Here is a 27080-nt window from a genome sequence, read left to right as displayed (position 1 = left end):
TTTTAATTTAAGGATACAAAAGACTCTGCACTACCACAGTGTGAAATGCACAACAAAACAGTAGTTCCCCATTAGATAATAAGTAAGGGTGCCTCACTCAAGTTTTTCCACTCTTATAAATGGCAGAGCATTAAAAACATCTACAAGGTCCGAAACTATAGCTCACCAAGGAATTTAAGCTGCAGAAACTAGCACAGCTGCCAAAAGAAGCTATCGTGCACTCGCCCACACTTTCGGCTGCTAATTCCCACCCCAATCACCCTTTGTACCAGCCATGGCCCTTGGACAGCCATATGGGAGAAGGCTGGGATCAACCTAGCTGAAAACAAAACAGTACAAATAATTGGTTGTTTTCAGCCAGATCCATTCTCCAAAATTATGAACAGCTACACATGCTGAGGGAGAATGACAATATGGAGAGGGGAAAAGAGGCTGGCACTGCTTCTTACACAGATGTTCCAGGTTACACTGTTCATTCAACACTTAGGCTAAAGCTAAGCAGTCAATGGAAACACACAAGCTACTCAAGGAGTAATACTGAATTCCCTAGGCATTACATTTAGGATGAGCTGGATCAGTCTCTGGAGATGCCTGCTTGTCTCCTGAGGGTAAGCAGAACCTAGGATGACTAACTGAGACTTAGCTGCTCAATTTCTACGTATCTAAATTAACTCAGATCTAGATGAGTAGAAAATGGTAGAAAAACAGGTTTATGACTCTTATAGCACTTCATTTCCATTAACCATTTCCATCTAGAAAAAAAAAAATTTAGTACAGCTTACCATCACACAAACATAGGAGGAGCACGTATTTTCTGTACGCTCCACAAATTTCTTCCTAAACCATATTTTACATCTATAAGCAATACGTTTCAGTGACGTGGTACTTCCTCCCACAGAGCATATAAATCCACAGCAGAAACAGCCACAGCCACAGCTCCATTATACATCACTTACATTTCTTTGGAGTCACTTAGTCACCTTGCTGTGCTGTCTGAAGGGACAATCTTTTCCTTTTCGCTCAAACTGGTCCTCCTTCTAGAAGTGTCTGTCACCTCTATGGCAGATAAGGTCAAGAGGTCCTTAACTTTGACTTGAAATTATCTAAGGGTAAAAAGGGAAAGGAACACAGTAAGTGCAAGCATTCATATTGTGTTTCATAGCAAGGTATCACAATCACTTCTTTAAAATACACTTCAAGGCCATTCTTACACACATGTGCTGCATACCTTGGAAGAAATCGCACATATTTTTAATCTATCTTTCTTTGTATAAAACATGTGAAGTAGTCACTACTTCTAAAGTAATCACCTACTCCACTCCTGAGATTCATAACAACAAGATTAAACATAATTTCCTATTATTGATTATTTATTTTGCACCACCAAGAAATTTTGAATACTTCTGGCAGGATTCAAGCAGGCAATCACATTTGCTGAACACAGGTTCACTGGAAACCATCTTGGATACGCATTTTTGATTAATATTCTAATCTGAATCTTTGGTTAAACAAAACAGCCCTCTATTGCACCTCATCTTACAGCTTAGAAAGTAAGACCTGGGATTTACGACTGCTAGCTCCACGAAAACTTAAAACTCACAACTCTATCACAGTCAAAACCATAAATTCAATGTTAAAAATTATTGGTAAAGGAATAAATAACAAAGAATAACCCATCATTTGCCACTGTATTAGTCCCCATATTGTAAAGCATGCTCCGCTTTGGTGTCCACAGAACACAACACAACAGAACTAACTGCAAAGGTTCAGAGAAGAAAACATACATGATCAAAGGCTTAGAATGGTTTCCATATGAGGAACAATTCAGCATGCCGTAACTATCCACACTGGAAAAGAGACAACATAAGGGAGGGCATGCTAGAAGACCACAAAAGCCTGAAGAAGATGGAGAGGTTGCACAGACATTATCTCTTCCCTATTCCTTGAACTCAGGAATTGCCTAGTAACACTCAAGTTCAAAAGAAAAAGCGGAAGTTTTTTCTCCACAAAATGGGTAACAGAATGTGGACTTCCCAAGGATGCTGTTGATGCAAGGAGTTTTCATAAGCCAAAAGTGAGAGTGGAGGTACCCTTGGAAGACAGCCTTCACTGGAGACAGAGGATGGCCTAAGTGAACTATTGGTCTGAACCAAGATGACCAGTCCTATCTCCTTGTATATTCATTTATGCTAGCGCTAATTCAACAAATTCTTATAATCCATGTCGCACTGATATATCCACTACACAAGAATGAGAGTTACTGCATTAGGTACACAGGGAGTCTAGTCTTACTTGCATTTGAAGTATAGGCTAGATCCTTTTGAACTGCAAAGCGAATTCCCATGGTTTTCTGTATTTTACTACATGCTTAATAAATTTGACTTTTCCAAAATAGCATCACCACCAGAAAAAAAAAAAATCAAATGAGGTAGAAAGGTCTTACTGTAAAGCAGCAGTAGCCTTCCTCTCCCCAGTCCACAGTCCCAAAGCAGCCAGGGCAGAGGGCTACAAAGCAAGGTTCTGCTTCTCAAGTTGTTCACTGGTCTCATGTGTTTGAGTCTGTAACTTCATCCGTGTTCCCACTCAGTTCAACACTTATATAAATGCAGGTCAGCATCTCCGTGTCCCAAGTTTCATCTCAAAGCAAAGCTTAAAAATCATATACTCTGTATTCCAGTATCTTCTCCTTTGCTTTAATCTCTAGGATACAGCAGTGTTTCTGATTTATTTTGGGTAAGTGCAGATCAATTAAAATTCCTTCAGGGAAGCCTTCTGAACCAGCAGAAAGTGAATGACTGTCATCAGGAACAAACACTTTTTGCTGTCATGGACTGGCATGTCACTGTTGAGGAAAAACTATGTTAATTAATTCTATCCATACCTACCAGGTGTACCAAAGGAATACAACCAGTCCTTTCTGCTGTCTTGCTAGATATAGATCTTTTTGTCTGTGAACTGAGTATCCCTATATGGAGACTTATGCATTGGCACATTATATGAAGAAGCAGCCTGTACTAGCACAAAAAAACATAGCGGGACAAAAATAACTTTGTTCAGACATCAGTATGCAACCAAAGTCCCTTTCGCAAGATGCACGAATTAATACCCTAACACTTCACCCAAAAAACCAGAAAGTTTCTACTACATCTACACACAGACCTATTTATTAACATTCTTTTTAGACCCTACAGTGAGGAATTTGAATTACTGATACTTTTTCTGGTCAGCTTGATATATCAGATCAAAGTACGTTTACTGTTCTATCTATTCCCCCTCATCACTTCTACAATCTGCAAAAGTAGAAGCTGCTACGATGTTTGCTGTTCTGCTTGCTTCTGCAGCTCAAACGGCCACACTGAGGATGAAAGAAAATTCACTGTACAGCATGCTAATGATCAAAGAGCCATGTACTACTGGCCCATAGCAACATTTTAGGCCACCTCTCCCTTCTACCATTTCTCCAGCTTCTCTGTTTAGAATGTAAAATCTTAAGGGTAGAAATATAACCTATCTAGCTCAAAAGGAATCCAAGTTCTGTTTGATATACTGCAAGTCACTGTGACACTAACTATAAATAAGAGCAAGCTGTAGCAAACAAGAACCGAACGTCTTAGAATTGATATATGAGCAAAGACAAGCTTCTCGCAAAATTGCAAAATGTAGAGAAGTGGACTCCAGGTATGCTAGAGAAGGTAAAATACTATTGCAGGATAAACCCTTTAAAAACAATTTGATAGTTGTAATAACAACCATTCAGAATTATCATTGCCACTACTTCAATGTTGAGAAAGAAAACCACGAGAACAGGTATTAGAAGACGGCTACCTACTGGTTGCCAAAGAAAAGCTGTGATTCTCACTCTTTCCATATGTGGCTTCAAGCTACAACTAAAAAGTTTACAAAATCTTCCCGTGAATATAATCTTCGCTCTCTCACACAAGTGCAGGTAAAGGGGGAAACATTGATATGCAATTACCTCAGTTGCAAGTGCTGGGAATCAACAGCTACCCAAAAAATTGTGTAAACTAAGAACATCTTCTTTTCAACCACTTGTTACATAATCTCATCTAAAGCTTAAAGGAGCATTCACACCTGCTTTAAATTTTTTTCCATATATTCCCTACCTCAATTATACCCCTGGTGGAAAGCCTCTTATATCAAAGATATACAAAGAAATTTTTACATGAAGAAATTCTTAGGTATGTTTTTGATTTCTGAAACAGCACAGTGATACAAGTAACCTATAAGATTAAAAACACAAACATGTTCCAGAGCACACATATATAAATTCAGGGCATGAAAAGCTACGCTTGTGTGCAAGCTCACACCATTTCTGTAAGTTATGTAAGACACAAAGTAAAAGCTATATGTGGTAATGTGATCTTATTAGCATTAGTGTTATAGGACCTTTTTGGCAATTCATAAAGCCACAGCTGCATTACAAAGCCATCCCTTATAAGCATTGATAAAATACTTTATCTCATGACTGCCACATATTTTCAGAGCACATTACAGAAAAATACATTAGAGAAAAAGTATTTGAGGACTACACAAGCAAGTTTCTCAATTGTTTCAGGATTATGTATCTTATTTACAAAAAATCTGCTGCTCAGGTCCTTGACTAAATATACTATAAAATCCCATTTTTTGAAAATAATAATCTTATTAATTTTACTTTCAATATCTATAGCCTATTGGGTGAAACGAAGTAAAAGACTAGTGCAGGATTTGGCCTGAAATCATAGCATATAAACAATCAAGGACTGGATTGGAGTTTTGGTTTAAGATTGAATGATATTTACTCTCATATGTAATTGTATAGCCAGCCTAATGCAGTATTATAATCACGTGTCTTTAGTACCGTGTTTATCTAAAAGCCTTTACCTAGAAATCTTATCTCACAAAAACACAAACTCACAAAAACAATCACTGCTTTGCTAGTAAACACTGAAACCTCTGTTAAGAAAGATGTATTAAAATACAGGAACAAAAGACCAAATATATCTGTGCAAAAGTCCCTTCCAGCTGATCTCCTGTATAATTGTCCTAATCTGGAAACAACGTAATGACTAAACAAGAGATCAATCATGATGTAAACAATTAAAGAAGTAAAGGTGTTACACTACAAACTTCCCTAAATGTTGCACTGTTAAGCTGAACAAAGCTGTTTGGTTTGTCTGCAATGTAGGGAAGTTTATTATTCTATAATCAAAAAAACAGTACTTCAGAAAATGATGATCAGAGTTGGCACAACTTCCCTTCTCTTATGTAATAAAAAGAGAAAGGCAGAAGAAACTACCTACCTACAGGCAAAATGGTCTTTCTACTACTAAAGCCCATGCATCGGTGCCATTAAGATAACCAATAATCTTCCCTATACTTTGATACAAACCTCTTGCAGGACCTGAAAACACCCACTGAAATTTGTAATATTTTGAAATCTAGTCCTTGCATCCGTTGTATACCAAACTCTTCAAATCTTCTGGATTTAGACTGACATTAAGAGTTAGAGAATTATTCCTCGTTTCTCTTGCAGATTTACTCAACATTTATTTAAAATATATTGATCAGAAATACCACCTTAAACTGAATTGTAAGAGGATGGACTGGCATGAAAACAAAGGTAAGACCTGTGTCTAAATAATTCCTTGCATGGCTAGCTGTCTACCAGCCCCAAGTAAATGCTATATACAAGAAAGAAGATAGAAGACACAAGCTAACTAGTTCAATTGGGTAATCTCGTCAACAAAGTTATAATGCCGGATTTGAGACAATAAGATGGAATAGTTGGTACACTGCTGTTAAAACAACATCCAAGCTTGGGCAGGTTAAACAGATAGTGGTAAACTTGCATAGTAGTCCTTGTGGCAAATGTGTCCGGGTATATTTTTCTCCAGCAAACCCCAGTGGGAAGAGCACCACCTCCCTTCTCTGATATTCCTTCCAGCTCTATCTGTCCTTCTCTTTCCAATGTTAGGCTGCCATTCAACACAGGGACACACAGCGGGATCTGAGGAGATAAATGCTGAGCAGTTTGGTGATTCCACACACGCAGCATCATACAATTCAGTAAGTCAGGGCTCTGCAGTCGACAGGCACTGACATGATAATAGCAGGAATTCAAGTTTTGTTTTTTAATCCACCTCATTTCTAAATGGTTTTGATCTCTATCACCTGAGAGAAGACCACTCATTAACATACAGCACTGTTACAGTGCTGTGACACTTCTAGACTGGGGGCGGTGCAAAAGGTTTCTACAGATGGGAGAGATGTGAGAAACAGTAAAACTTCATTCAGCATTTTTTTCTCTCTGTTTCTCGTTTTCCTCTTTATCTCCCACTCTCCCTTTTGCTGAAAACTCTCTCCCCTCTCGCAGCCCTGTGAGGAACACAACACATGCATGGAGCCAGCAGGGACAGGACCACAAGAGGCGAGCATTCAGTGACAGCCGGCATGCCTCCTTGTCACCTTAGGCAACGCTGGGACACAGGGAGGGCTTAGATGGGATGGAGCGACGGTCAGTGATGCTGATGCCAAAGGTACAAGGGCATTAGGTTTGAAAAACAAACTACAATTGATAAAACTCTGGAGACCATGGCAGGCCAGACAGTAGGAGTGTATGTTTATTTGAGGGGATGATTTAAACTGTTATACAAAAGAAGGAATACCTGGTCTAAAATGCGAACACGACTGTGCCTGAAGCAACTTCCTCTTGTGGACCCGTTTGCCCCAGGTGCTGTAAGTGGTATGACATCCTTGGGACATCTTCAAATCCAAAATTTCCCTTCTGAACTTTGGCAGACCGGGATGTAATTAAACGTTCAGATACACTGTGGAGTCTTCTACAAGAGTTTGATTTATTTTATTGTCATCATTATACCGGCTGGCATATATTTATTTCACAAAGCAGTGCAAGTCACCTTTTTGAATAACTGCTCTTTGTACTGTCTACTTCACTTCACACATGCAGAGCATACCGTGGTCTGGGGGGTAAAGGCAAGATTTCCAGAGCGGATGCAGCTGCACAATGACTCAAGCCACTCTAAACTGGGGCTGAAGCAGCCCTAACTTCCCTCACCTTCCTCTTCAGCTGCAGCTGTAGGCTCACACTCCTTCCTTGTGCTGACTTGGACATTTGTGCAATTGCAAGGTGTGACATATCAAGGAGTTCAATCATTTGAAGACAGTCCTGCAAAACAAGTGATCAACTTTTGACCAAAACAGGGACATCCCTGTCAGGGCAAGAGAGGAGCAGGGAGATGTGGCCTGGATAAAGCTGGGGCTACACAGTCACGATGAGGCTTGGCTTGCACTGCTGAGAAGGCTCACCCTGTGTGTCTTGGGGTGTACATTCATGAAGACTTCTTCCACTGGCAGAGGCAGCTGCAGCACCACCTCCCCCTTCACAGCACTGGCCACTGAGCTATGCCAAGGCAACTGTGCATGGAGCTACACGGTCAGCCATGCTGGGGAACTAGTCTAGATTAAAAGTAACCTGGCAAAATAAAAGCTGGTTCCACCTTGCAGACCTGCAAACCACTGTATGAGCATCTTCAGAGGTATAGCAGAGAGGAGAAGGAACCAAAAGGTGCTTAAGCCAGTACTACTCCTACTAAAGCATTTCCCACCCCATGGTCTGATTGGCCTACAGACTCCAGCGGTCAAAAGCTATCACGTATCGCTGCAGCCTACCAAGTGCAATCATCCCCAGCTGCCTCCCGCTCTGCCCCTCTCTAGCCTACAAAGATGCACTACAAAGAAGTGCAAAGACCCACACTACAAATGAGACCAAGGAATCACAGACTGGTAGAGGCTGGAAGGGACCTCTGGCAATCATCTAGTCCCACCCCCCTGCTAAAGCAGGTTCACCTACAGCAGGTCACATAGGATCGCATCCAGGCGGGTTTTGAATCTCTCCAAAGAAGGAGACTCCACAACCTCTCTGGGCAGCCTGTTCCAGTGCTCGGCCACCCACAGAGTAAGGAATTTTTTCCTCATGTTCAGACGGAACTTCCTGTGCTCCAGTTTGTGCCCATTGTCCCTTGTCCTGTCACTGGGCACCACTGAAAAGGGCCTGGTCCCATCCCCTTGACACCCACCCTTTAGATATTTATAAGCATTGATAAGGTCCCCTCTTAGTCTTCTTTTCTCCAGGCTAAAGAGCCCCAGGTCTCTCAGCCTTTCCTCCTAAGAGAGATGCTCCAGTCCCCTCACCATCTTCATAGCCCTCTGCCAGACTCCCTCCAGTAGTTCCCTGTCCCTCTTGAACTGGACACAGCCCTGCAGATGGACGAGATGGAAGCGCAGTCCTCAGGGCACAGGTGTGGGCTTTACGACAAGGACAGGCTGCAGAAGGGCAGCAAGGACTATAGTATTAAAATGCAGCAGCTGCTGGTTTTGATTTACACGTTTTAGAGAACAGGGCCCCATTATTAGAGTGGATGTACACCAGTCTGGCATGCTTTGCTGTGTTATTGTTCTATCCGTACATAGGTAAGCACACACTTGTGACTGATTCTCTAAATAGCCCATTGTTAGTATTAATATTATATTTATATTATAAAGTGAAAACTACATCAAAGTAAAAGGATGGGGTTTGGCCTGAAGATCAAGTAACTTTTTTAAAAATTCCAACAGGAGACCAGGAATTCTACTTTATATCACTTTTCATTTTAATCATATTTGATACGTACAATATATTTATCACATTGTTTCCAGATGACATGGCTGTACTTCAGCTAATACAAAGTACCTAACTTAAATATACATTGCCCACATCATTTAAAGCGCACATAAGCATAATTGTGGTCCACCATTCTAGTAAACTATAGTCCACCTTTTAACAGTTTTGTTTAATAGATACAAGAGGGTAATCATTAAATGAAACCTTAATATGAGCGATCAGTTTCTAAACAGAACAGCAAAGTACGGTACAACTGAATTCACAGTTCACGAAATTTTGGGGTTTATATTTAATTTTTTAAAAAAATATTCATTTTCCCCACTATAAAAAAAATAAAATTAAAAAAACCTCTTAGAGAAAACAGGGTAAAATACCTTATCTGCATTTCTCTTGCAATTCCATTTGGACAACAGTATTTCCTAAACGTAGCCTATTCACTGCTGGATATGTAATTACCTTCAGTTCATAGTCTAGACATTAATGCTTTCGTAGTATTTAAGACTCCTTGTAACATGCTTGCTGCTTTAAGTAAGCAAGGCTAAATCTTGACCAGATAAATTAGCAAAGAATGCAATAAAAGCTGCAATAAAAGAACTTTATCCTCCAAACCTTCAAGTTGCTGCTAAATGAGATTTCTTTGAAATGCAGATCAGTTGAACTAGATTAGTGAATTTTAGCTCCTGTCAACATCATAACAAAATACAAATACAATTGTTCACTGGCCTTATCTCCATGCTTCCATCTGCTGCCTTGTTATTTACTTTCCTTGATTTACTATGCAGATCTAAATAAGACACATCAAGGAGGGCTTACAACACAATGGCTTCTTAAGCTTTACATCAAGGTATTTGAAACTGAAGCCCTGAAAGGGCTGCCATCAAAGACATATCTCTAATGAACTTCCATATCAGAGAAGGTTTGGTATTTAATACTGCTGTGAAAAGAAAAAGCTACAAATCAGAATGGCCTATGAAGGAAAATGTCTGCAAATCTTGATGAGATTAGCACCTACCAGAATTAATATCCCAATAAAAATGATATCTGGTTCCTTGAAGAGTTAAACTTCCAACCTTTGCAAAAATAATGCCTAATGTCAGAAGGGGAAAACTCAGCTGACAAGGTCGAACGGTCAGGATGGTATTTTTTTTCTCCACAAAATGTTCAAAAAGCATTTTTGCTGGTGGCTTGATTAAGATACTGTTGACAAACTAGACTTGGAATGAAATAATTAACACAGTCGACAGCACTACTACGATACTTTCCGCAACAGCAGAATTTTACGGTATCTTTAAAAAAATTAGCAACAACTTCATGGCAAAACAACATAATCTAAAATGACAGCATGCAACATTTGTTCATCAATTTTACTATTTCCCTTTCTCCCCCACAGCAATCCATGGCAGTGCAGGATAAAATCTTCTGTCAGTTTGCTTAAAAAAAAACAATCCTTAAGTGCCATTTCTATTACATGCCACAGCCCTACTTGCAAAGTGCAATAAATGAAGAAGTCTCCTCCTCTTAATTTAAACTCTTTCTATATCTGACAGATTAAACAAATATAAACAGCTTAAAAGTTTCCACAACCCACGCGTGACCTTGTGTGGTAAACTGTCAGCTCTCACAGCATGCTGCCATTTGACAGGAATTTTTTTTGCTAGGCACCGAAGTACATAAACAAATGATACTTTTCTTTCTTAAGAAAGCATTTCAATCATTTATGTTCTTCTATAGCAAGGGAAGATCCCACAAGCATGTTCCGTACCGTGGATCAATCAGCTCCAAACCGAAGTAGACATGTTGTATGCTCCAGTGCCCGGAAATCATGCTGCAGGCTTACCAGATGATGAAAACGGAGGTATGCAGTGTAGGGGAGCCCCACATGGCACCCGCTAGCTTCTGGGCATGTCAAACTTCACAACTACCCTACAGTCAATGACAGCAAACACCTTCCCTTTTCTTCTCGCCTCCAAACATATACTTGTCTTTCTACTCTCCTTCCAAATTACAGGCAGTCTTCCAGAAACAAAGCCCCCAAACAGAAGCAGCGTCCCATGGCTATACTGCAGAAACCACAGTTGTCTTTTTGCTAGATTTCATTTCGTACGGGCTATGTTCCAGGCTTACTTATGGCCACAAGAGACCACTACCTTTCCTTGTTTAATGAAATGACAAAACAACAGATTTGCATATGTAGAAGCAGGTGCTGTAACAGGTTTCACTACTCTTGACCTAAAGCACGTAAAAAAGATTTATCAGCAACAGCTGTCCCTAAGGTACTGGGGCTCTGATGGACAGGCAAAACTTTACCATCTGCACCGCCGTGTGTTAAAAATGACAATCTGAATTAAAAGCTGGTCAACAAATCTCGTATAACTAATGCCTTCCGTATCCCCATCCATATGCTGAATTCCCAAGATACACAACACTTGGATTATCTATTACAAATACCAGTCTTTAAATCTAAATAAAATAAGACAATCTAGGAAGATGTGAAAAGTAAGTCTGTGGGAGTTGCTACTTATTCGCAAAACAAGCATTTAAATAATACTTTGAACGTACATAAGTTTGAAATGCTTCAACAATTTCACCTCATGATATAAACATCTATTCTTTTAAAATAGCATTATACCTCTTTTCAGAATTAAAAAATAACTATTTACCCAGACTAATTTGAGGATTTACAGTGCCACAGCATTGTTTAGCTTGTGGATTATTAACCAACACAATTTTTGTTTAGCTTAATTTCTCTGAAGCCCTTCTTGACCGCCCTGGCAAAAAACCTGATTGATAGCAAAACCTTTCAGAGCATCTCTGTGTTCTCTGCACAATGAAGGTATCGCACGGAAGTGAGGTTTGCAGTTTATTTTCTGATTTTTCCATATGAAGAGGAACTGTGTTTTTCCCCCAGACCAGAGGAAGGAACCTGAGACTCTGAACATGACCCCTTGGTGAACACAGTGACTTGTTCTGGAGCTATGCTAGCAGAAGGTAGCACCATATGCCCCGAGCCCCAACTTGGATGCTCTTTCTACAGTCTAATGTGCTTGTCAAAAGATGTTAAAATCACAGATTTACTTTCTCTGGATATACTTTAGTATTGTACAAAGTAAAAAGAAGGGATAATACAATTTTTTATGTCTTACATAGGTCAGCATCCAAAACATACTTCCACTGGTTTAAACCGGGAGGTCTTTTTTTATCAGTGAACAGTTTCTGAGGTGTTTAACACTGCAGCAATCTTATGTCTGGTACCAATCACAGCTATTATAACTCTTATTGATTACAAACTAACTACATTCTGAACTTTAGAATTAATAATTTTCCTCCTCATGCAAGTCTGGAAAAATACAGCTCACTACCTGAAAATGAATGAAAACTACTGTTCTTTATTCCACTGAATTTCACTGAACTTTTTAAAATTAGAAAAAAAATATTCAGAACACCACAGATTTTATCACTGAAATCCAGGCAAGATAATTACTAAAATAAGAAAAAAATAATTCATGCAGTACATATTGGAAGCAAACTTAACAGAAAATGTGCTTCGCAACACTTCGAATAATAATTTTAGATGTGGCAGGATATGTAAATTCATTCACTTCATGTTTTGTTCTTTAGCTTTTAGAACAAAGAGAATAATTTTATTTATATATATATATACGTATATATTTGCAGGCACTGCTGAAAGACAGGAAGTACTTTTTTCTCAAGTGAATAATAAAACTATCTTGCAGAATTTTGTGAGATTCAAGTGATCCTTCAGTTATAATTTTGTGAAAAAAAACAATGCAGACTTGAAAAAAAAGAACTACAATTTATTTACTTGCTAGGTTGTAACTGTCTGTTGAAAGCTACAGTGATTCCCTCAAGAGCATAAATATTTAGACAAATTTTAAAATGTGTATTCTATACTTGACAGAACGTATTTACATGACAGCTCAGAGCTTAAGCAATCTGATCAGCAATATTTCCCCTATAAAACAAAGTCAAGTTAAGAAAAAAAAAAGGCAGCTCAGCCATGTAAAGAGGCTTGAGATTAAAAACATAACCATTTAGAAACAGATTAGCCATTTAAGTGTTTGCGTCAAAATTGCGATAACCTTCATCCTACTTCCCGATTCACTGGATCCTATGTATGAGTTTATGAAAATCGAAGATGAGCAGCATACGGCATTAACTCTGTGTCTTCTTTTACTAAGCCGTTTAATGGCCTGCTCTTTATCTGCTGCCCTCTGCTCCCGCAGGTGTCATGTCTCGAGCGGGCAGGGCCGCCTCGGCATGGCGGGGATGCCCGTCCCACCCGGCCGCCATGGGGATGGCCAGAGGCTGGGGCAGGAAACCAGCCCTCTGCTGCCAGGTAGAAAGCTGGAAGCCGGCTCCCTGTGTAACACTGCCGAGGTGATGTCCAAGAGTGGCAGAGATGGGAAAAAGGTGGAAATAAGCTTTGTTGGCACCTAGGGGCGAGGGTGGGCTCCCATCACCTCCCTGAAGCCCAGCCCATCTCTCCCCAACACGGTCGCTGTGGGAGCTGAGAGCTCATTTACCCCTCCATGACCTACTGCTCTTTATCTTAGCAGTACTTAAACGAACTACATATTTTGGGATCAGATACTGTGTCTTGGGGTTTGGCTTACAAAGCAGGAACAAGCACGTTCACCAAGCCCAATTTTAAAACACTACCATGACTGTCAAGGGAATCCTCCCTCCTTCAGGAAACCATGAAGAGTGGGAGACTTGGGACCTCAATGCGGCTGAAACAATCTGCCAATGCATGCGAAACATGTGTACGGAAAAATCTGGTAAATTAACTTACAGGCATGAACTCCCACTGTATTCTGTGCTTTTCAAAAGGGAGACAAGTTTTGTAAGGAAAATAGAGCCAACTCAACGCAGTCATCGGACACTTCCACGTGAATCGCTGCCACTAAGCAGCAACTTGACAAAAAAAAAGGCGTGAAAGGTGTGCAAGAATACACGTATTGAAAAGCTATCATGTGAGTGACTTGGAGGACCATTTACACTCTTGCCAGGGAAAGCAGGTACTTCAAGGGAACTATTTACATCAAAAGAAGATGCAAAAGCAAAGACACAAGGGATTAACAAGGAGCAGACCCAGAGCCAAACAGTAAACTGGAAACACCCAGTGAAAGAAATTAGGTTTGGACCATCTTTACTCACTGTTTGGCAATACTAAAATCAGATTCATCCTACCTAACTTTAAACATCTAAATAGGATGTAATTGCTACCTAACACAGAGCTCACAGCAGAGCCTGTGGCTCTCCCTGTATGGGAAGCCAGCAAGAGTACTGTCCTGGTTAAGGAGTACCAGTGCAGTACCTGATGTTTGAATAGACAAACCCAGCCACTGTTATGATGAATCACCAGAGAGAGGAGACTGTAAGAACAAATTTTTTTTTAAGAGAGAAGGAATTGTTGAATGTTCTTCTAAACATAATGCGATCTGAGCTAACAAAAAAATTCAACTCCAGATTGTGGTCAAGTTTTACACTGAATGTGTCAGAAAGCACAGATTAACAGTTACACAGATCTTTTTTTTTCTTGTATTTTGGACTGTTTAAATTCACTGACTATTAATGTTAAATTCTGTGAAGTTAAGTGCATTTGTTAAGTTAGCTCTTCGACTCACAGAACAAAACACGTTTAGTTATGCTTAGCTATAATTTTCACCGTTGGAATAAATCAAAAGCTAGGAAACAGTGGTGAGAAAATTATGAGAATATTTGCTTTAAAAAGCCCCAAAACAAAAAAGCAAAACCCCAGCACATATGGGCACCATGCATTTGTGTACTATAAAAACATAATACTTGTCAAAGAAATTATTTCTTATTCTACTCTCCTTTCAAATTATAAATCAACCATTTAGACTTATTGAAAACTGTTGCCTTTTGTAAAAAGACATATGCCTCACAATGCACACAGAATAGTTTCTTCACACAGACTTGTTTACTTAATATATTAAGTAGCATGCGTAGGTAATCTTTATGCTTGCAACATATAAAATTTATATAATATTTTATACTAAAATAAGGTGCCAACTAGTGACTTTTCAGATATTAATCTCCTACTAAAGTCTATTTCCTTATTGTTTACACACAGCAATTCTCTTGAATTTTAAAAGCGGGAATCTTAAAAACTTGAAAAATACAATTATAAAATGTTCTTTATTTGCAATTAGATTCCAAGGTTGCAGAATACTGTATCTGTCCCAATTTTACAGAACTGCTTAAGGCATTTGCCAACCAAGTTTCAAGAGGATTAGCTGTAATGAAAATGCAACATATGTAAATACAACCACGTATTTAAATGTCAAATATTTCAAACACAATTGAAAAATTACAAATTCAAAGTTATCTTTCCAAACATATAATTCTATCAACTCCTTCCATGAAAGATAAAAACTTGGAAACAGCATTTATATACCGCACAAAACGCACAATGTGGCGATACGTTAACTTAGCCTTCTTAATGTATCTCATTATTGAACTGAATGGGGTTTTTTTATGAACATACAGCATACTCCACCTTTGACACCAATTCCACATACTTCAGATTCACCTTGTAGATTCAGAAGAATCTTGCTCCTTGTGCTGAAGCTAGCAAAAATAAGGTATGGTATGAACTTTATAAAGCACCTTTCCCTTTGTGCACTTTGGGTGTCTTGTTTACTTGACATGATGTATGACATTAGCACAGGAGAAAGAACGCAATTACACAAGAAAATAAAACCATGCAGCTAAAACTCCTCTGACTTCAGACACATTTTTCTCATCTCTGGATGTGGTACAACCTTGCTGTGAACTATTAGGTTTCCGCTACTTAGAGACAGACGGTTTCATACTGCTCAACAGAGATTACTGCTGTCTATCTAAATAGGGCTTACAGTGGCATCAGCATATTTTATTAACTCAGAACCATAAATCCTATTCTTATATGCTCTCAAAGACCAATACTCCTAGGGTCAGTTAAATTTACAACAGCGTGGCACCTACCAGGAAGAAGCTTCAAAGTGAGGATATTCTCCTTTCCAACAGCCCCCCAGAAATTCTGGTTTCTATTGAAAGTTTAAAAAGCAACACCCCATCCTTGATAGTAAACAACAGTTACCCAAGCAGATTTTTAGCTCACTGAAACATTACACAGTATCCCAATATACTTTATAATGCCTGACAACACAGGTTTTCTTTGTGTTTCAAGAATTCTCCCTCCTTTGCATGGTAAGCACGGTATTTGCAGGTGAGCAGATCCTAACATCCGCTCTTCTGTGACTGGGACAGTGAACACCTGTGAAGGAAAAATCTCCACATTTTTGAGCATTCAAGCAATATTCCTTTATATTTCATTGCACATCAGTACATGGAAGTGCTCTTACTAGCACCAACAAAATTGTTTTTGAATGTGTTTCTCTGCTATCCTCCGAACTCACAGAGGAACACAATTAATGACCTGCATGTGTACTGTTAAGGACTGAGAGCAAGATGAAAACAGAGATGACAAAGTCAAGGAAGTAATAGTCTGAAATAATACATAAATTTTCAATTATACTCAAACTCTACAAAACAAAACATCATTTTAAATATATGGCTGGTGTCTACCTACATGTACCTTTATCCTACTCCCTCTGAATAAATGGACTAACCGCAACAGGTGACTCCCAAAGAAAATTTTGACTTCACAGCAGCGATGATGCCGTTATCTAGACAAACACTGTTTTTCCCACAGAGGTGCACGAAACATCATTTAGCCCCAAGCAAACCTTAGAAATACAAATCACATCCTCATGCCTCCTCACGGGAAGAACCAGCCTTGGCATCTCCCTCTGCATCATTCAGCGACACTAAACTCTGCAGGGTAGTCAAGCAGTTTCCACAATGCAGGAAAAAGACAGGTGCTGCACAACACTTTGCCAAACTTGGAAATACTAGAAGAAAATATTTACCTATATCCATTGATTGTTCTGGTTTTTACCTTCCCCCCCCCCCAATAAATGCCCTAAATCAAAATCAGACATCACGAAGGCGGTTTTGCTCCCCTTGTCAGGGCAAGTCCTGCACACTGAGGAATATCCTCGACTCCTTTCCAAGAACAGACCACAAAGGTAGAATCAATCTATATATCAGTAATACTATTTTAGTGATATTATTATTAAATATCTATAATTAAATAAGTCAATGGCTTTTTAAAGATCCCTTCCTTATGCTAAAAATGGCCTTATTTAAAAACAAAAGGTGTTATCAAGGTTCTACAATTTGCAGATCTGATTTTAAAGTAAAAAAACAATTTTAAATGAGATCTAAAAATGAAGACCATTTACTATTTTATCTTATTTTTATTGTAACACAACACTATTCAATGGAACTTCACTCTCAAATAACAATTTAACAATTTAATGCTATCACTGCTATGAAGAAGAAAACAGCGAGCTCTGAAGCCATTTGATCTCCTCATATCAAAACTGCAGTTTTGTACTGATTTCAGAATCTACCTAATTTGCTATTTCTTAACAAAAAAGAATCTACAAAAAGCAAAGAGACAGAAGTAAACATTTTGATCAACCTAATTCTCTTTTAAAAAACAAAACTCCTGCTGTTCTTTTTTAGAAAAATACCTTGATATTTAAAGACAAAATAAGTGCATGTGTGTGACTTGTTTATATCTGAAAGAAATAAATCCCTCCTAAATATAGAATGCAGAACGTTTTCTTTTTGGCAGTTTATGAATAATATCTACAGAAATGCTTAAAACATTTAGCAAATCTTTTGATAATTTAGCACCTCATCAATATAGCTGCTCAGACAACATGGTGATGCGCATCATATATGGACTTCTGAAAAAGAAGAATCAACTCAACACAAGCATGCCATTTTAGCGTACAGAGAAGGGACAAGGTGCAGTTATACTGCATGTGATAGGAAGATGTTGCAGTATCATATGGTGTATCACCAGGAAATGGGAGAAGTGCTGAGTTGGAAACAGTGATGACTTGCCATGATGTGCATGCCAGCAAAAGTTTGGAAGGAACTAATAAAGTGGTTGACCCTCAGAAAAAAATTATGCGTGCTAAATACGTTAAGCATTAAGACTTATAATAAATATGAAATCCAGCTACCCAGTAAAATTACACAGAAGCTCCTTTCTTCAGCCTGCATCTACATGAAGACCACGCTGGCTTCAAGCAAGCCCCCACAACCTCTGGTTTCTCATGCCTCAAACTCAGTTATTAACAGGTTTTTTGATTCAGAAATTTCCCATTGGGCAACTCCCACTATGCCCACTGTTTTACAAGAACACCATCCTCAGAGAGACAGTGACTGCTCACAATGGTGTAGGTGATTTTTTAAGGCAAATCAATGCTCACAGGATTGCTCTTGAGATGGGGCAAGTAGGTTTAACAGCTCACTACTATCACAAAGGGAATACTCCCCACCTCTTCTTGCTCTGCCTTCCCGCATCAGCCACTGGCTCCCACTGCTTACCTTATGCTGTCTACAGAGACATCAGATCCTCCTGTGAGCCAATTCAAGTCACATAAAAAGCAGAAAGCATACCCAGGCTTGGTTTTCCATTGTTTTGCTGAGTTAATTTGACCCACAGAAGGGCGTGATGAGCTCCAGATCCAGACCAAGAGAGGTCACAAGCCCACATAGATGAGAAGATGGAAAGGGATGGCAGGTTGAGGGCAGGGGACCAGGGGAAACCCCGTCTTCAAAAATGGCAACAGCAAATCAGCTGTCTGTGAAACTACAACTCCACTCCAAAACTGATTGTCTCCAGTCCGTTACTTACAATGAACCTATTTCTAGTTCATTCATATGTTCCCTCTTTAGTTTCTCAAGCAATTTTTTTCTTCTCAAGACCCAGCTCAGACTTGCTTCTCAGAAAATACTGGGTCTACTGTCCTGTATACATCATCAGAGCATTGGCTATCCAGTAGCTCCAACACCTACTGCAACTCTGGCCAAACAAGCCCAGATTCACACTTCTTCCCATCCTCATGCTGGTCCCTAGTTAAGACATGATGTTCCCTAGAGAGCCAGCTGCTTTCACAGCATCCTCTACTTGAAATAGCTGTAACATGTCCAACAAAAGGCTTTATTTACCAAAAGCCTACATATAAAATGTCAATAACTCACAACACTACCTAACAGGCTCTGTGCACATCAGGGGACAATTTAAGGTTACAGTCAAACTGCTACTCGATCTGTCTCACAGTGAACAGTTATCTAAATTTGTGTACTACTTCTTTCCAGTTTACACAACAGAAATAAATGCTGGGTTTGTAAGTTATTTGTTTGTTTATGTACTTAGGATAGGTGGGGAGGAAACAGAGAACAATAAAAGATAAAAAAGAGTGTTTTACCGAGCCATCATGTGTCCCATTACAATGACTGCTCTTGGATTTACCAAATAGATTTACACAAAGTTACATGTACTCTGCTGTTATGATCACTTCCAGCCTGTGTTAAAGCAAATTGAAAAAAAGGGAGGGAGAAATAAGACTACTTTGTCACTAGCGTGTGCAAAGGTTACTGCAAATCGAAACACCAGCTCAACACTGAGAACTCTTAAATCACTTTAATGAGTTTTTGGAAGCAAAATCTCACACTTCCTGCAAGTAAAAGAGCAGGAACTTAAGCAGAGAGATGGTATTTGGGCACACATTTCGAGAATTAAGCATCATTTAGTCCTCCTAATAAACTGCAAGCCTGACTCCCAGGTAGTCATTATCTAATAAAGGTTATCATCTTCTAAATCGTAATGGTCAAAGATCTCAGGGGATAACAGATGGACAAAACAAAATTATGGATCAATGCTACCACAGGTTTCACTGGTAACATTGAAGGTTTCCAGGCCGCTACTTAGCTCCAAATTAACGACGACTAAGCATTTTGTCATCAACAGTAACATGAAAAGCAGTTGTTCAAGCTTTCAAAGCTTGAAACTAAGCTTTAAAAGGTTTTCAGAATACAGGACATTTTACACAGACTTCCCAACTCAAACCTCGAATAGAACAACTCTCCTTTATGGAAATGTGGCTTTCAAGAATAATTTATTATCAAGCTAAAAGCACACACTGCCAAGTGAAACCCAAGATCCTACAATGGACACTACATACTGTATATTGCCAAAGAATCTGCAGGAGGCTGCAGGTCCAGATCTAGACACACATCAAGCTGCTAATGCGTAAGTTTTTTGGTTGCGAACCCGACTCTTTATTCAGTCCATTTTGATTCTGCCTACTCACAGCAATGCACAGGCCAATTTTTTACCCATAGCAAATATCCACAGTTCTTCCAGAGAAGCACTCACATTCTCCCCTTGAGCTGAGTTAATTCACTATTAAAAGTACTATCTGTGCTACTGGGAAGATGCGGATTCTCTACGACATGCATCATCCACAAAAGTGTAAGACACTGTTCTGAGCACAAGTACGTTTTTAGGAAAATTTAGGCATTAAGGCAAATTAAAACTTCAATGTGCTGATATTAGTGATTCATGTAAACTCCAATGCCTCATACGATAATCTAAGATTGGAGAAATTTTGTCCAGAGGAAAGAGTCCAAGTTTCTTCTTTCATCTTACCACAATCATAAAGGACCTCTCTTATCACACAACACTCTTACTTGTCTACCCTCTGAAACCCTGGAACTGCAACAACTACATGCAAGACAGCTCCACAGCAGATCTTAGCACAACAGCTCTGCGGGTGACTCCAGGTGCAATCCTATCGCAGCTGAAGTTTACCTCCTTGTTGAGCACAGTCCTTCATGATCTCCTTCCTTCCCAGCCTGCTCCCTTCCATGTTTACTGGACTGCTGGCTGCACTGTTTCAGAACAGCAACAGTCAGCAGAAAACTAACACCACAAATAAAACTACTTTTTATCAACTCAGTATGCTAAAATGATTTAGTGAAGTCTAAGAAATACTAGAGTTGATTTGTGGAAATTAGACTGCACTGAAGTGAGACAGTATCACAGTTCCCTGAAAAATTCAAATCACATTATTTTCTATCAGTAATCTCAACTTTTCGACTTCCTCTCAATCTCTGGTTTCTCTTACATAATTTTTCATTCCATTATTTTAAATTTACAGGAGTATCTCTGAGATCCTCCCTCTGATGATTCTTCCTATTCCTTTCCTAGTTCCAGTCCTTCAAATAGTGCCCCGCCTTTCGTATCTCCTTCAGAAAGAAGGGCAGCTTTCACACTGTACAAGCTACAGCTCTCCTGCTTTCATTCCTTCCATTCATATTTGTTATCATTATGTTTAACAGAATGAAGGAACACTACAGGTTCCTATTGAACAAAGAGATTTACAACAAAAATAGAAAACTGAGATGGCATTAAGGCGCTAGAGTTTATAGGTAGCTGCAGGAGACACGAACACAAGAACACCTGGGAAAAAGTAAGGTATGATACTTAATGCCAAGGGAGTACTCTCTCAAAACCCCTTAAAATTTCTCCTTTTTGCTGTCCATAGTACCCAGCAGTTAAAGACCTTCTGATGTAACGTATTGCACAGGTATGTCAAGAAGCTCTACATGGAGACAAGGGATTTTATTATAAGCCAGTAAGATCTAAAAATACGGCATTTATCTTTCAAGAATTATTTGTTTACTAGCTTGTAACGTTTCAGTTTAGGCCAATAATATGTGTACAACTGAGATTCATTGTGGTGTTGCCAGTTTTCAAAATGTTATTACAAATATTTTTATTCCAGCTTTCATAACTTCCCATGTAGTTCTAAAAGAACTTCATGCCTCAAAAAAAAAAAAAAAAAAAAAAAGCCTGTACTTCATATCAGAGATGAAGCGAAGTTCAAAAATAGATATCTGAAGGCTCCAACCTTTGCACAAGTTTTTTAAAAATATCAAAAATAATTAAAAGTTCATACATCTGGATTCCTCTGAATTTTACATGAGTTCCTAAAAGCATGTGATAACACTGAAATGACTGAATTCATTTTACTGTCCCATTCTAATTCTGAAAGGTGACACATGTAACATTCTTTAAATAACTGGAACTGAGATAGAGATGAAAAAATGTGATGCTTTTTTATATAAAAGAGAACATTTTGTTACAAGGCGTAAGGATAGACGCAGAAAGCCAAGCAAAAGCTGGAAAAAAGATGAAGATTGTGCTGTAAGGTTTGTCCTCAATGCTAACTAACATATCCAGGTTTACAAAGCAGGATGTCTACAGAGAGCTGGCACCAAATCAAAGTCCACGGCTGCACAGTTAAGAATTTTAACAGGGTTTAACTTGTTTTCGATAATGAATTTTACCAATGTTACATAATGTTGTCAGTCTCGAGAGTACCGTAACAACTAGAAATTCTTTATGAATGAATGTTAAAGACCTTTACACAGAAGGAAGGTGCTAACATAAAAGCACAGGAGAGGTGCAAAAGGTCAGCACTTCTTCCCAGAGGAAAAGTCCTGTCACATCCCTCCCAACTCCTCTCCTCTCCATAGGTGCCCATTTGAATGTCAGTACCAAGAGGGGCACAGGATAAGGGAAATGAGAGCTTTGATGGCACTTCCCAGAGCTGCTTACCTTCATGAAGTCCAAGTGTCCCAGATGGGATGGCAACACCTGCGAAACACCTTGCTACAAACATGGAAACCCCACCTGAAATGCAACTTCAGAAACTTAAGTAGGAGGGATGAAACAAGTGAAGAAACACTCAGCCGCTCCGTTTAAACTAGAATTCTGTTTTCTGTTATTCACGGCATCACGTTTCTTCCTAAAGAGTGATGTTAAGTCCCTCTGAATAAATCTATTTTTATTTTAATATTAAACGCATTTAGTGCTGAGGGCAAGCTGAATGAGAGTGGAACAATCACGACTACTCAAACACAGCAGTGTGTGGAGGCAGCACGAGGTGCACTCGGGGACAATGGGACAGGCACAGCCCAGTCTGCCTCTCACAGGGAACAAATGACTGTGGTAGCTACACCTCAAAATATCATACACAGGAACCAAAACAAAGTCAAAAGATTGGACTTATTAGATTGGAAGACACAGAACTTTAGACAGCAAAACATTACTGTCTGTGATCCTACAATGGATTTCCATTCCTTATCTTTGTAAATGCAGGTTCTATGTTACCTAGAAATTATCCTTGTTTGTTACCAATGATTTTCCAGTACCCAACAGGATATACTTCGGCTTGCTTAAATTTCACTCTATAACTTTCTGTGGTTACTGTGATTTGTTAATTACTTTCACTTCTTTAAGATAATTTAGCAGGCATTTTAAAAATCGGGGCTCAGATCTTCTCCACTGCATAGAAGAACATACATAACATTTAATGAAATAGAGTGATGATATAGTCCAGTAAGCATGTAGTATTTTAACTATATGCTATGTGAACAGACTACCAAGTGGAACCATCACATCTAAGCTCGCCTTTTTAAAGCTCCCATATTTCAATGCTCAACAATAACATTTCATCAATTTATTTACTTTCTTAAGTCAGTCTCTCATATGAAATGGCATACAGTTTACAAATGAGCAAACAGAATGTATAATATCCAAATAAAAATCAGCATTAAATTTCAAACAAAAGATGATTGGCAGATGACCAATTTGCCATTATAACATCAGTACCAAGGTTATACCTAACCTTAAGGACCAAGCCTTCAAGAAGAATAAATGACATCTAAGAAAACCAAGGGTGTTTCGTTCCTTGAGGATATTCAGAGCAATACTGGCAACGGTCCTATGCTGACATAAGAAACAAATCCGCTAAAAACAGTGGCAATGAAAAAACCCACAACAGACAGCAAATACCATCTTTCAATAGCAGATCAAACTCAGCAGCTGAACAGAAGGTAGCAGAGGACAAACTGATTTGAGAATAAGAAGTCATGAGGTCCAGAGACAGCTGTTACTGAATGATGTCTCTTAAGAGACAGAATATTTATTTCCTGTTGGAAGATTCAAGAAGTCTGCTTTCTCCATCCATGTTAGACATTAGCATTCTGTTAATTGGCTGAGATAGCCTGTTGTTGCTATTTTTAGTAAAGAAGAATAGTAGCCACTTTCTTTCTTCAGGCTTAATGTAAATGCACAACCCTATACAGAAAAGGGATGTGAAGGGGAGGACTGAGATTCTGCCACACGCTCTTTTTATTGCTGCCATCCTGTTTTCACAGGGGAGAGCAGTATTCATCAGGGGCTATGTACGTTTTCTTTCTTCTCTCTTCTCTTTGGTGCTGATGCTGACACACAGAGAGATTCCACTAGAAATGGCAGCACTGTTAATTATCAAAGGACACCCTGGGCTGAAACTGTGCTGGTACATACTGTACCCCGCACCTTCCTGAGCTGCAGTGCTGTGCTCTACAATTAAAGCTTACACGGCTTCTAGCCTTCAGAGTTTTTCAATATAATTTTGAGAACGCTAAAGGTGACTTACTAGCCACTGGAATTTTTCATAGTATGTAATCCACAGGTATTTTCACACTCTGAGAAACACCTTATTGCTTGAGAGTAGAGAATTTTTCTTCTTTGCGGGACCGGTAGAAGGTCTACTTTCATGGTGAGTGAGTCAGTGAGAATACCGAGACGGGCATTCCAGATGGCGTTTTACTTCCCTCTCAACCACAGAGAAACACAGAAAAATTTCAAAGAAATCAGAAGGAGATGGGAAAGCCAGGCAAAAACAAATGCAGATGAGGATAATTACTATATTAAAAATAGAAATACAGTATGCAAGGTTTACACTTTTCAGTTGAATGACAGTCCACATGTACACTCACACTGCAAATGGCACCAAGCCATTAGGCCTCTGTCATAAATTACCTATCAGAGGACCTCAGAGGCCTCCAGGCAAACACCACCACCATCAGTCATCAGTGTCTCAGACACCACAAAATGTCTGATGATGACGTGGAGGCATTTCCATGTGTTCACTCAACAATTATTTGGGCTTCAGTAGGAAAGACCCGATTAAATTAGATGATGCAGCTTTGGCCGTTCACTGAAAATCTTGAGACCAATCTTTATTCAGTAAGAGGGCAGCAACCATAAAGAAACCTTTTATGCTTTCAGCAACAGGCATAGAGGCTCTGCCCATGCTAATAAACCAAAAGGGCCAAGACATACACTCAGGTGCTGAACCTGTGAATACAAAAACATAGTACTCTCTTGTGCTGCCCTGACATCAAGTGTCTGAATGAGGAAACTTGCAGACCTGAGGTTTAGGAGGAAAAACTAGATTACGATAAAATGCAGTCACAAATGCAGAAATGTAGTTTTCCTCTACACACACCCAGCCTTCAAAAAAATGTATATGGGAAATACAGGTCTGCACGTATCCCACTCTTCTTGCACCTTCTCAGAAAGGTGGAGCCATGAGCGGGCAGTTAAGAGGTTACAAGCCAGTCCCATGCAGCTGTGCATGGACAGGTTTAAATCAAAGCAGCCACTGGACAAATATCTTAACAAGCCTAACAAAGCCTTTGATGCACCTGGAAAAGAAAAGCAAAAAAAATGGAAGCTTACTCTTTCAGTGAGCATGAGCAGAAATGGGTGACAAGATGGGCTTTTACAGAGCTAAGGGAAAGGATGTTGGAATTGGTAACAAAGAAACATACTAAATGTCAAACACCCCTCTCTAGTATTTATAGGGACTGGTCTAACTGAAGTAAAGGGTAATACTCTCACACAGCACTCACAAAACACTCACAAAGCTCTCAGAGGTCTTCAGCACCCACAGAGCGACAGTGGAGTATTTTGGGAAAGTGACAAAAGTCAGAGAGACTGTGGGCAAAAGTTACAAGAAACAGCAGGGATCTCAAAGGTCTTCACCACAAAATGAAGAAAATCCAGGCATCATAACAGTCTCGAATATTCTGGAGAACTGCAGTAACCAAGGCCCTGCTCAGAATTCTTATGGCCAGAATTCCTAGCAATGCAGTAACTGGATGAAATCCTTCAAACAGCCCACCTGAGCATGGTACCAAGAACGCACTGAGAGAGAGCCTGCACCCTGCCTCATCTTCAGCAGAAGCCTGAGCACCTCCTGACAGTGCAGGAAGTAAAATGGATGTATGCTAGGCTGACTTCCCCTTGGAAAGATGCAGATGAGACAACCAGAACAGAGCTCCTGCATACCCTCAAGAAACGTGACTCTGATAGATCTGACAGACAGCTGGACGACCAGGGAGAACAGCTGAACAGCTGATCATCTTCTCTATGAACCATCTGTAGAGGGCCTTCATGGAATAGAGAAGTTGCACATTTCTGCTCGGGCACATCATCCTTTAATAATCTCCAGAGCCTGGAAATCTCATGTAGATGTATTTCAGAGGCACTCCGAGTTCCAAAACAAGTAACATGAGGCTCATGCACAGACCTCAGCCCTTTGATGATGAGGTTTATCCAAGGGGATCCCCAGGCCAAATAGGATTTGTCAGGCATCACTATCTGACTGGGGAAAGAACTGGAGTATTGTCCTGTGGCCTGATACTGCCACCATAGCAAAAGTTTTCTGTATTTTGAGAATGGTAGCTGGCCTGCTGAAAGGATAGAAAGTGGGAGAGCACACAGAGGGGAGACATACTTAGTGTTAGGTGATGTGTGGCACGAGGGATCACAGAGGTTAGCTGGGAAGTGTATTGTCAGAAAAGGAAAGCACAGACTAGGATATGTTCACAGACAAAAGAGCTCTCTCAAATTTAGAGTTAATAGTTTCTCCAGTGATTCCAAGGATTTGCAGTAATATAATTTTTGATTCAAGTGTTCACCTTAGGACCCAAATACTTGGAAAGAGACTGAGTCATTTGCAGAGATTCAGGTTTTGCACCTTTGTAGCACCCTTTATCAAGCAAACAATTGTAAAAGTAAATGAAAAAAGGCACACAGAGACACAAGAAGTTAACAGCAATTACTGCCACCACCATGATGAAAACTTCAAGGGTTACAGACAGGACACACTGAAAGACCCTGAAATGAACACAGTTATAATCTGAGAAGAAAATTAATTATTGACAAGGGGTCAGATCTATAACTATATGAAAACATGCACCTACAATACTAAAAAGTTACAGGCCGCCTACTGAACAGCCAGACAAATGCTACCACACTGAATTTCAGACATCACAATAAGGTGCCAAAACACCCTTGCTCTTTGCAAGAAACAAACTCTGTATAATCCACTCTACTGGGGTCTGCTGCAACTGGCTGTAAAGCATCCATGATATAAAGCAAAACCCACCCACAGATAAGGAACGCTTTCATCAAGAGTGTCTGAAAAGGGACACAGAAGTGGGGATATGTGGTGAGCTGCATCAGACAGTCATTGCTCATTATGCCTGGTACCCAAACATCTGATATTTTGTTACACCAAGATGGTAGAAAATCTGTCCA

This window comes from Leptosomus discolor, chromosome 1, assembly GCF_034619465.1.
Source record: "Leptosomus discolor isolate bLepDis1 chromosome 1, bLepDis1.hap2, whole genome shotgun sequence".
Lineage (NCBI taxonomy): Eukaryota > Metazoa > Chordata > Aves > Leptosomiformes > Leptosomidae > Leptosomus > Leptosomus discolor.
The sequence above is the reverse complement of the archived record's forward strand: the minus strand, read 5'-3'. Positions refer to the sequence as shown.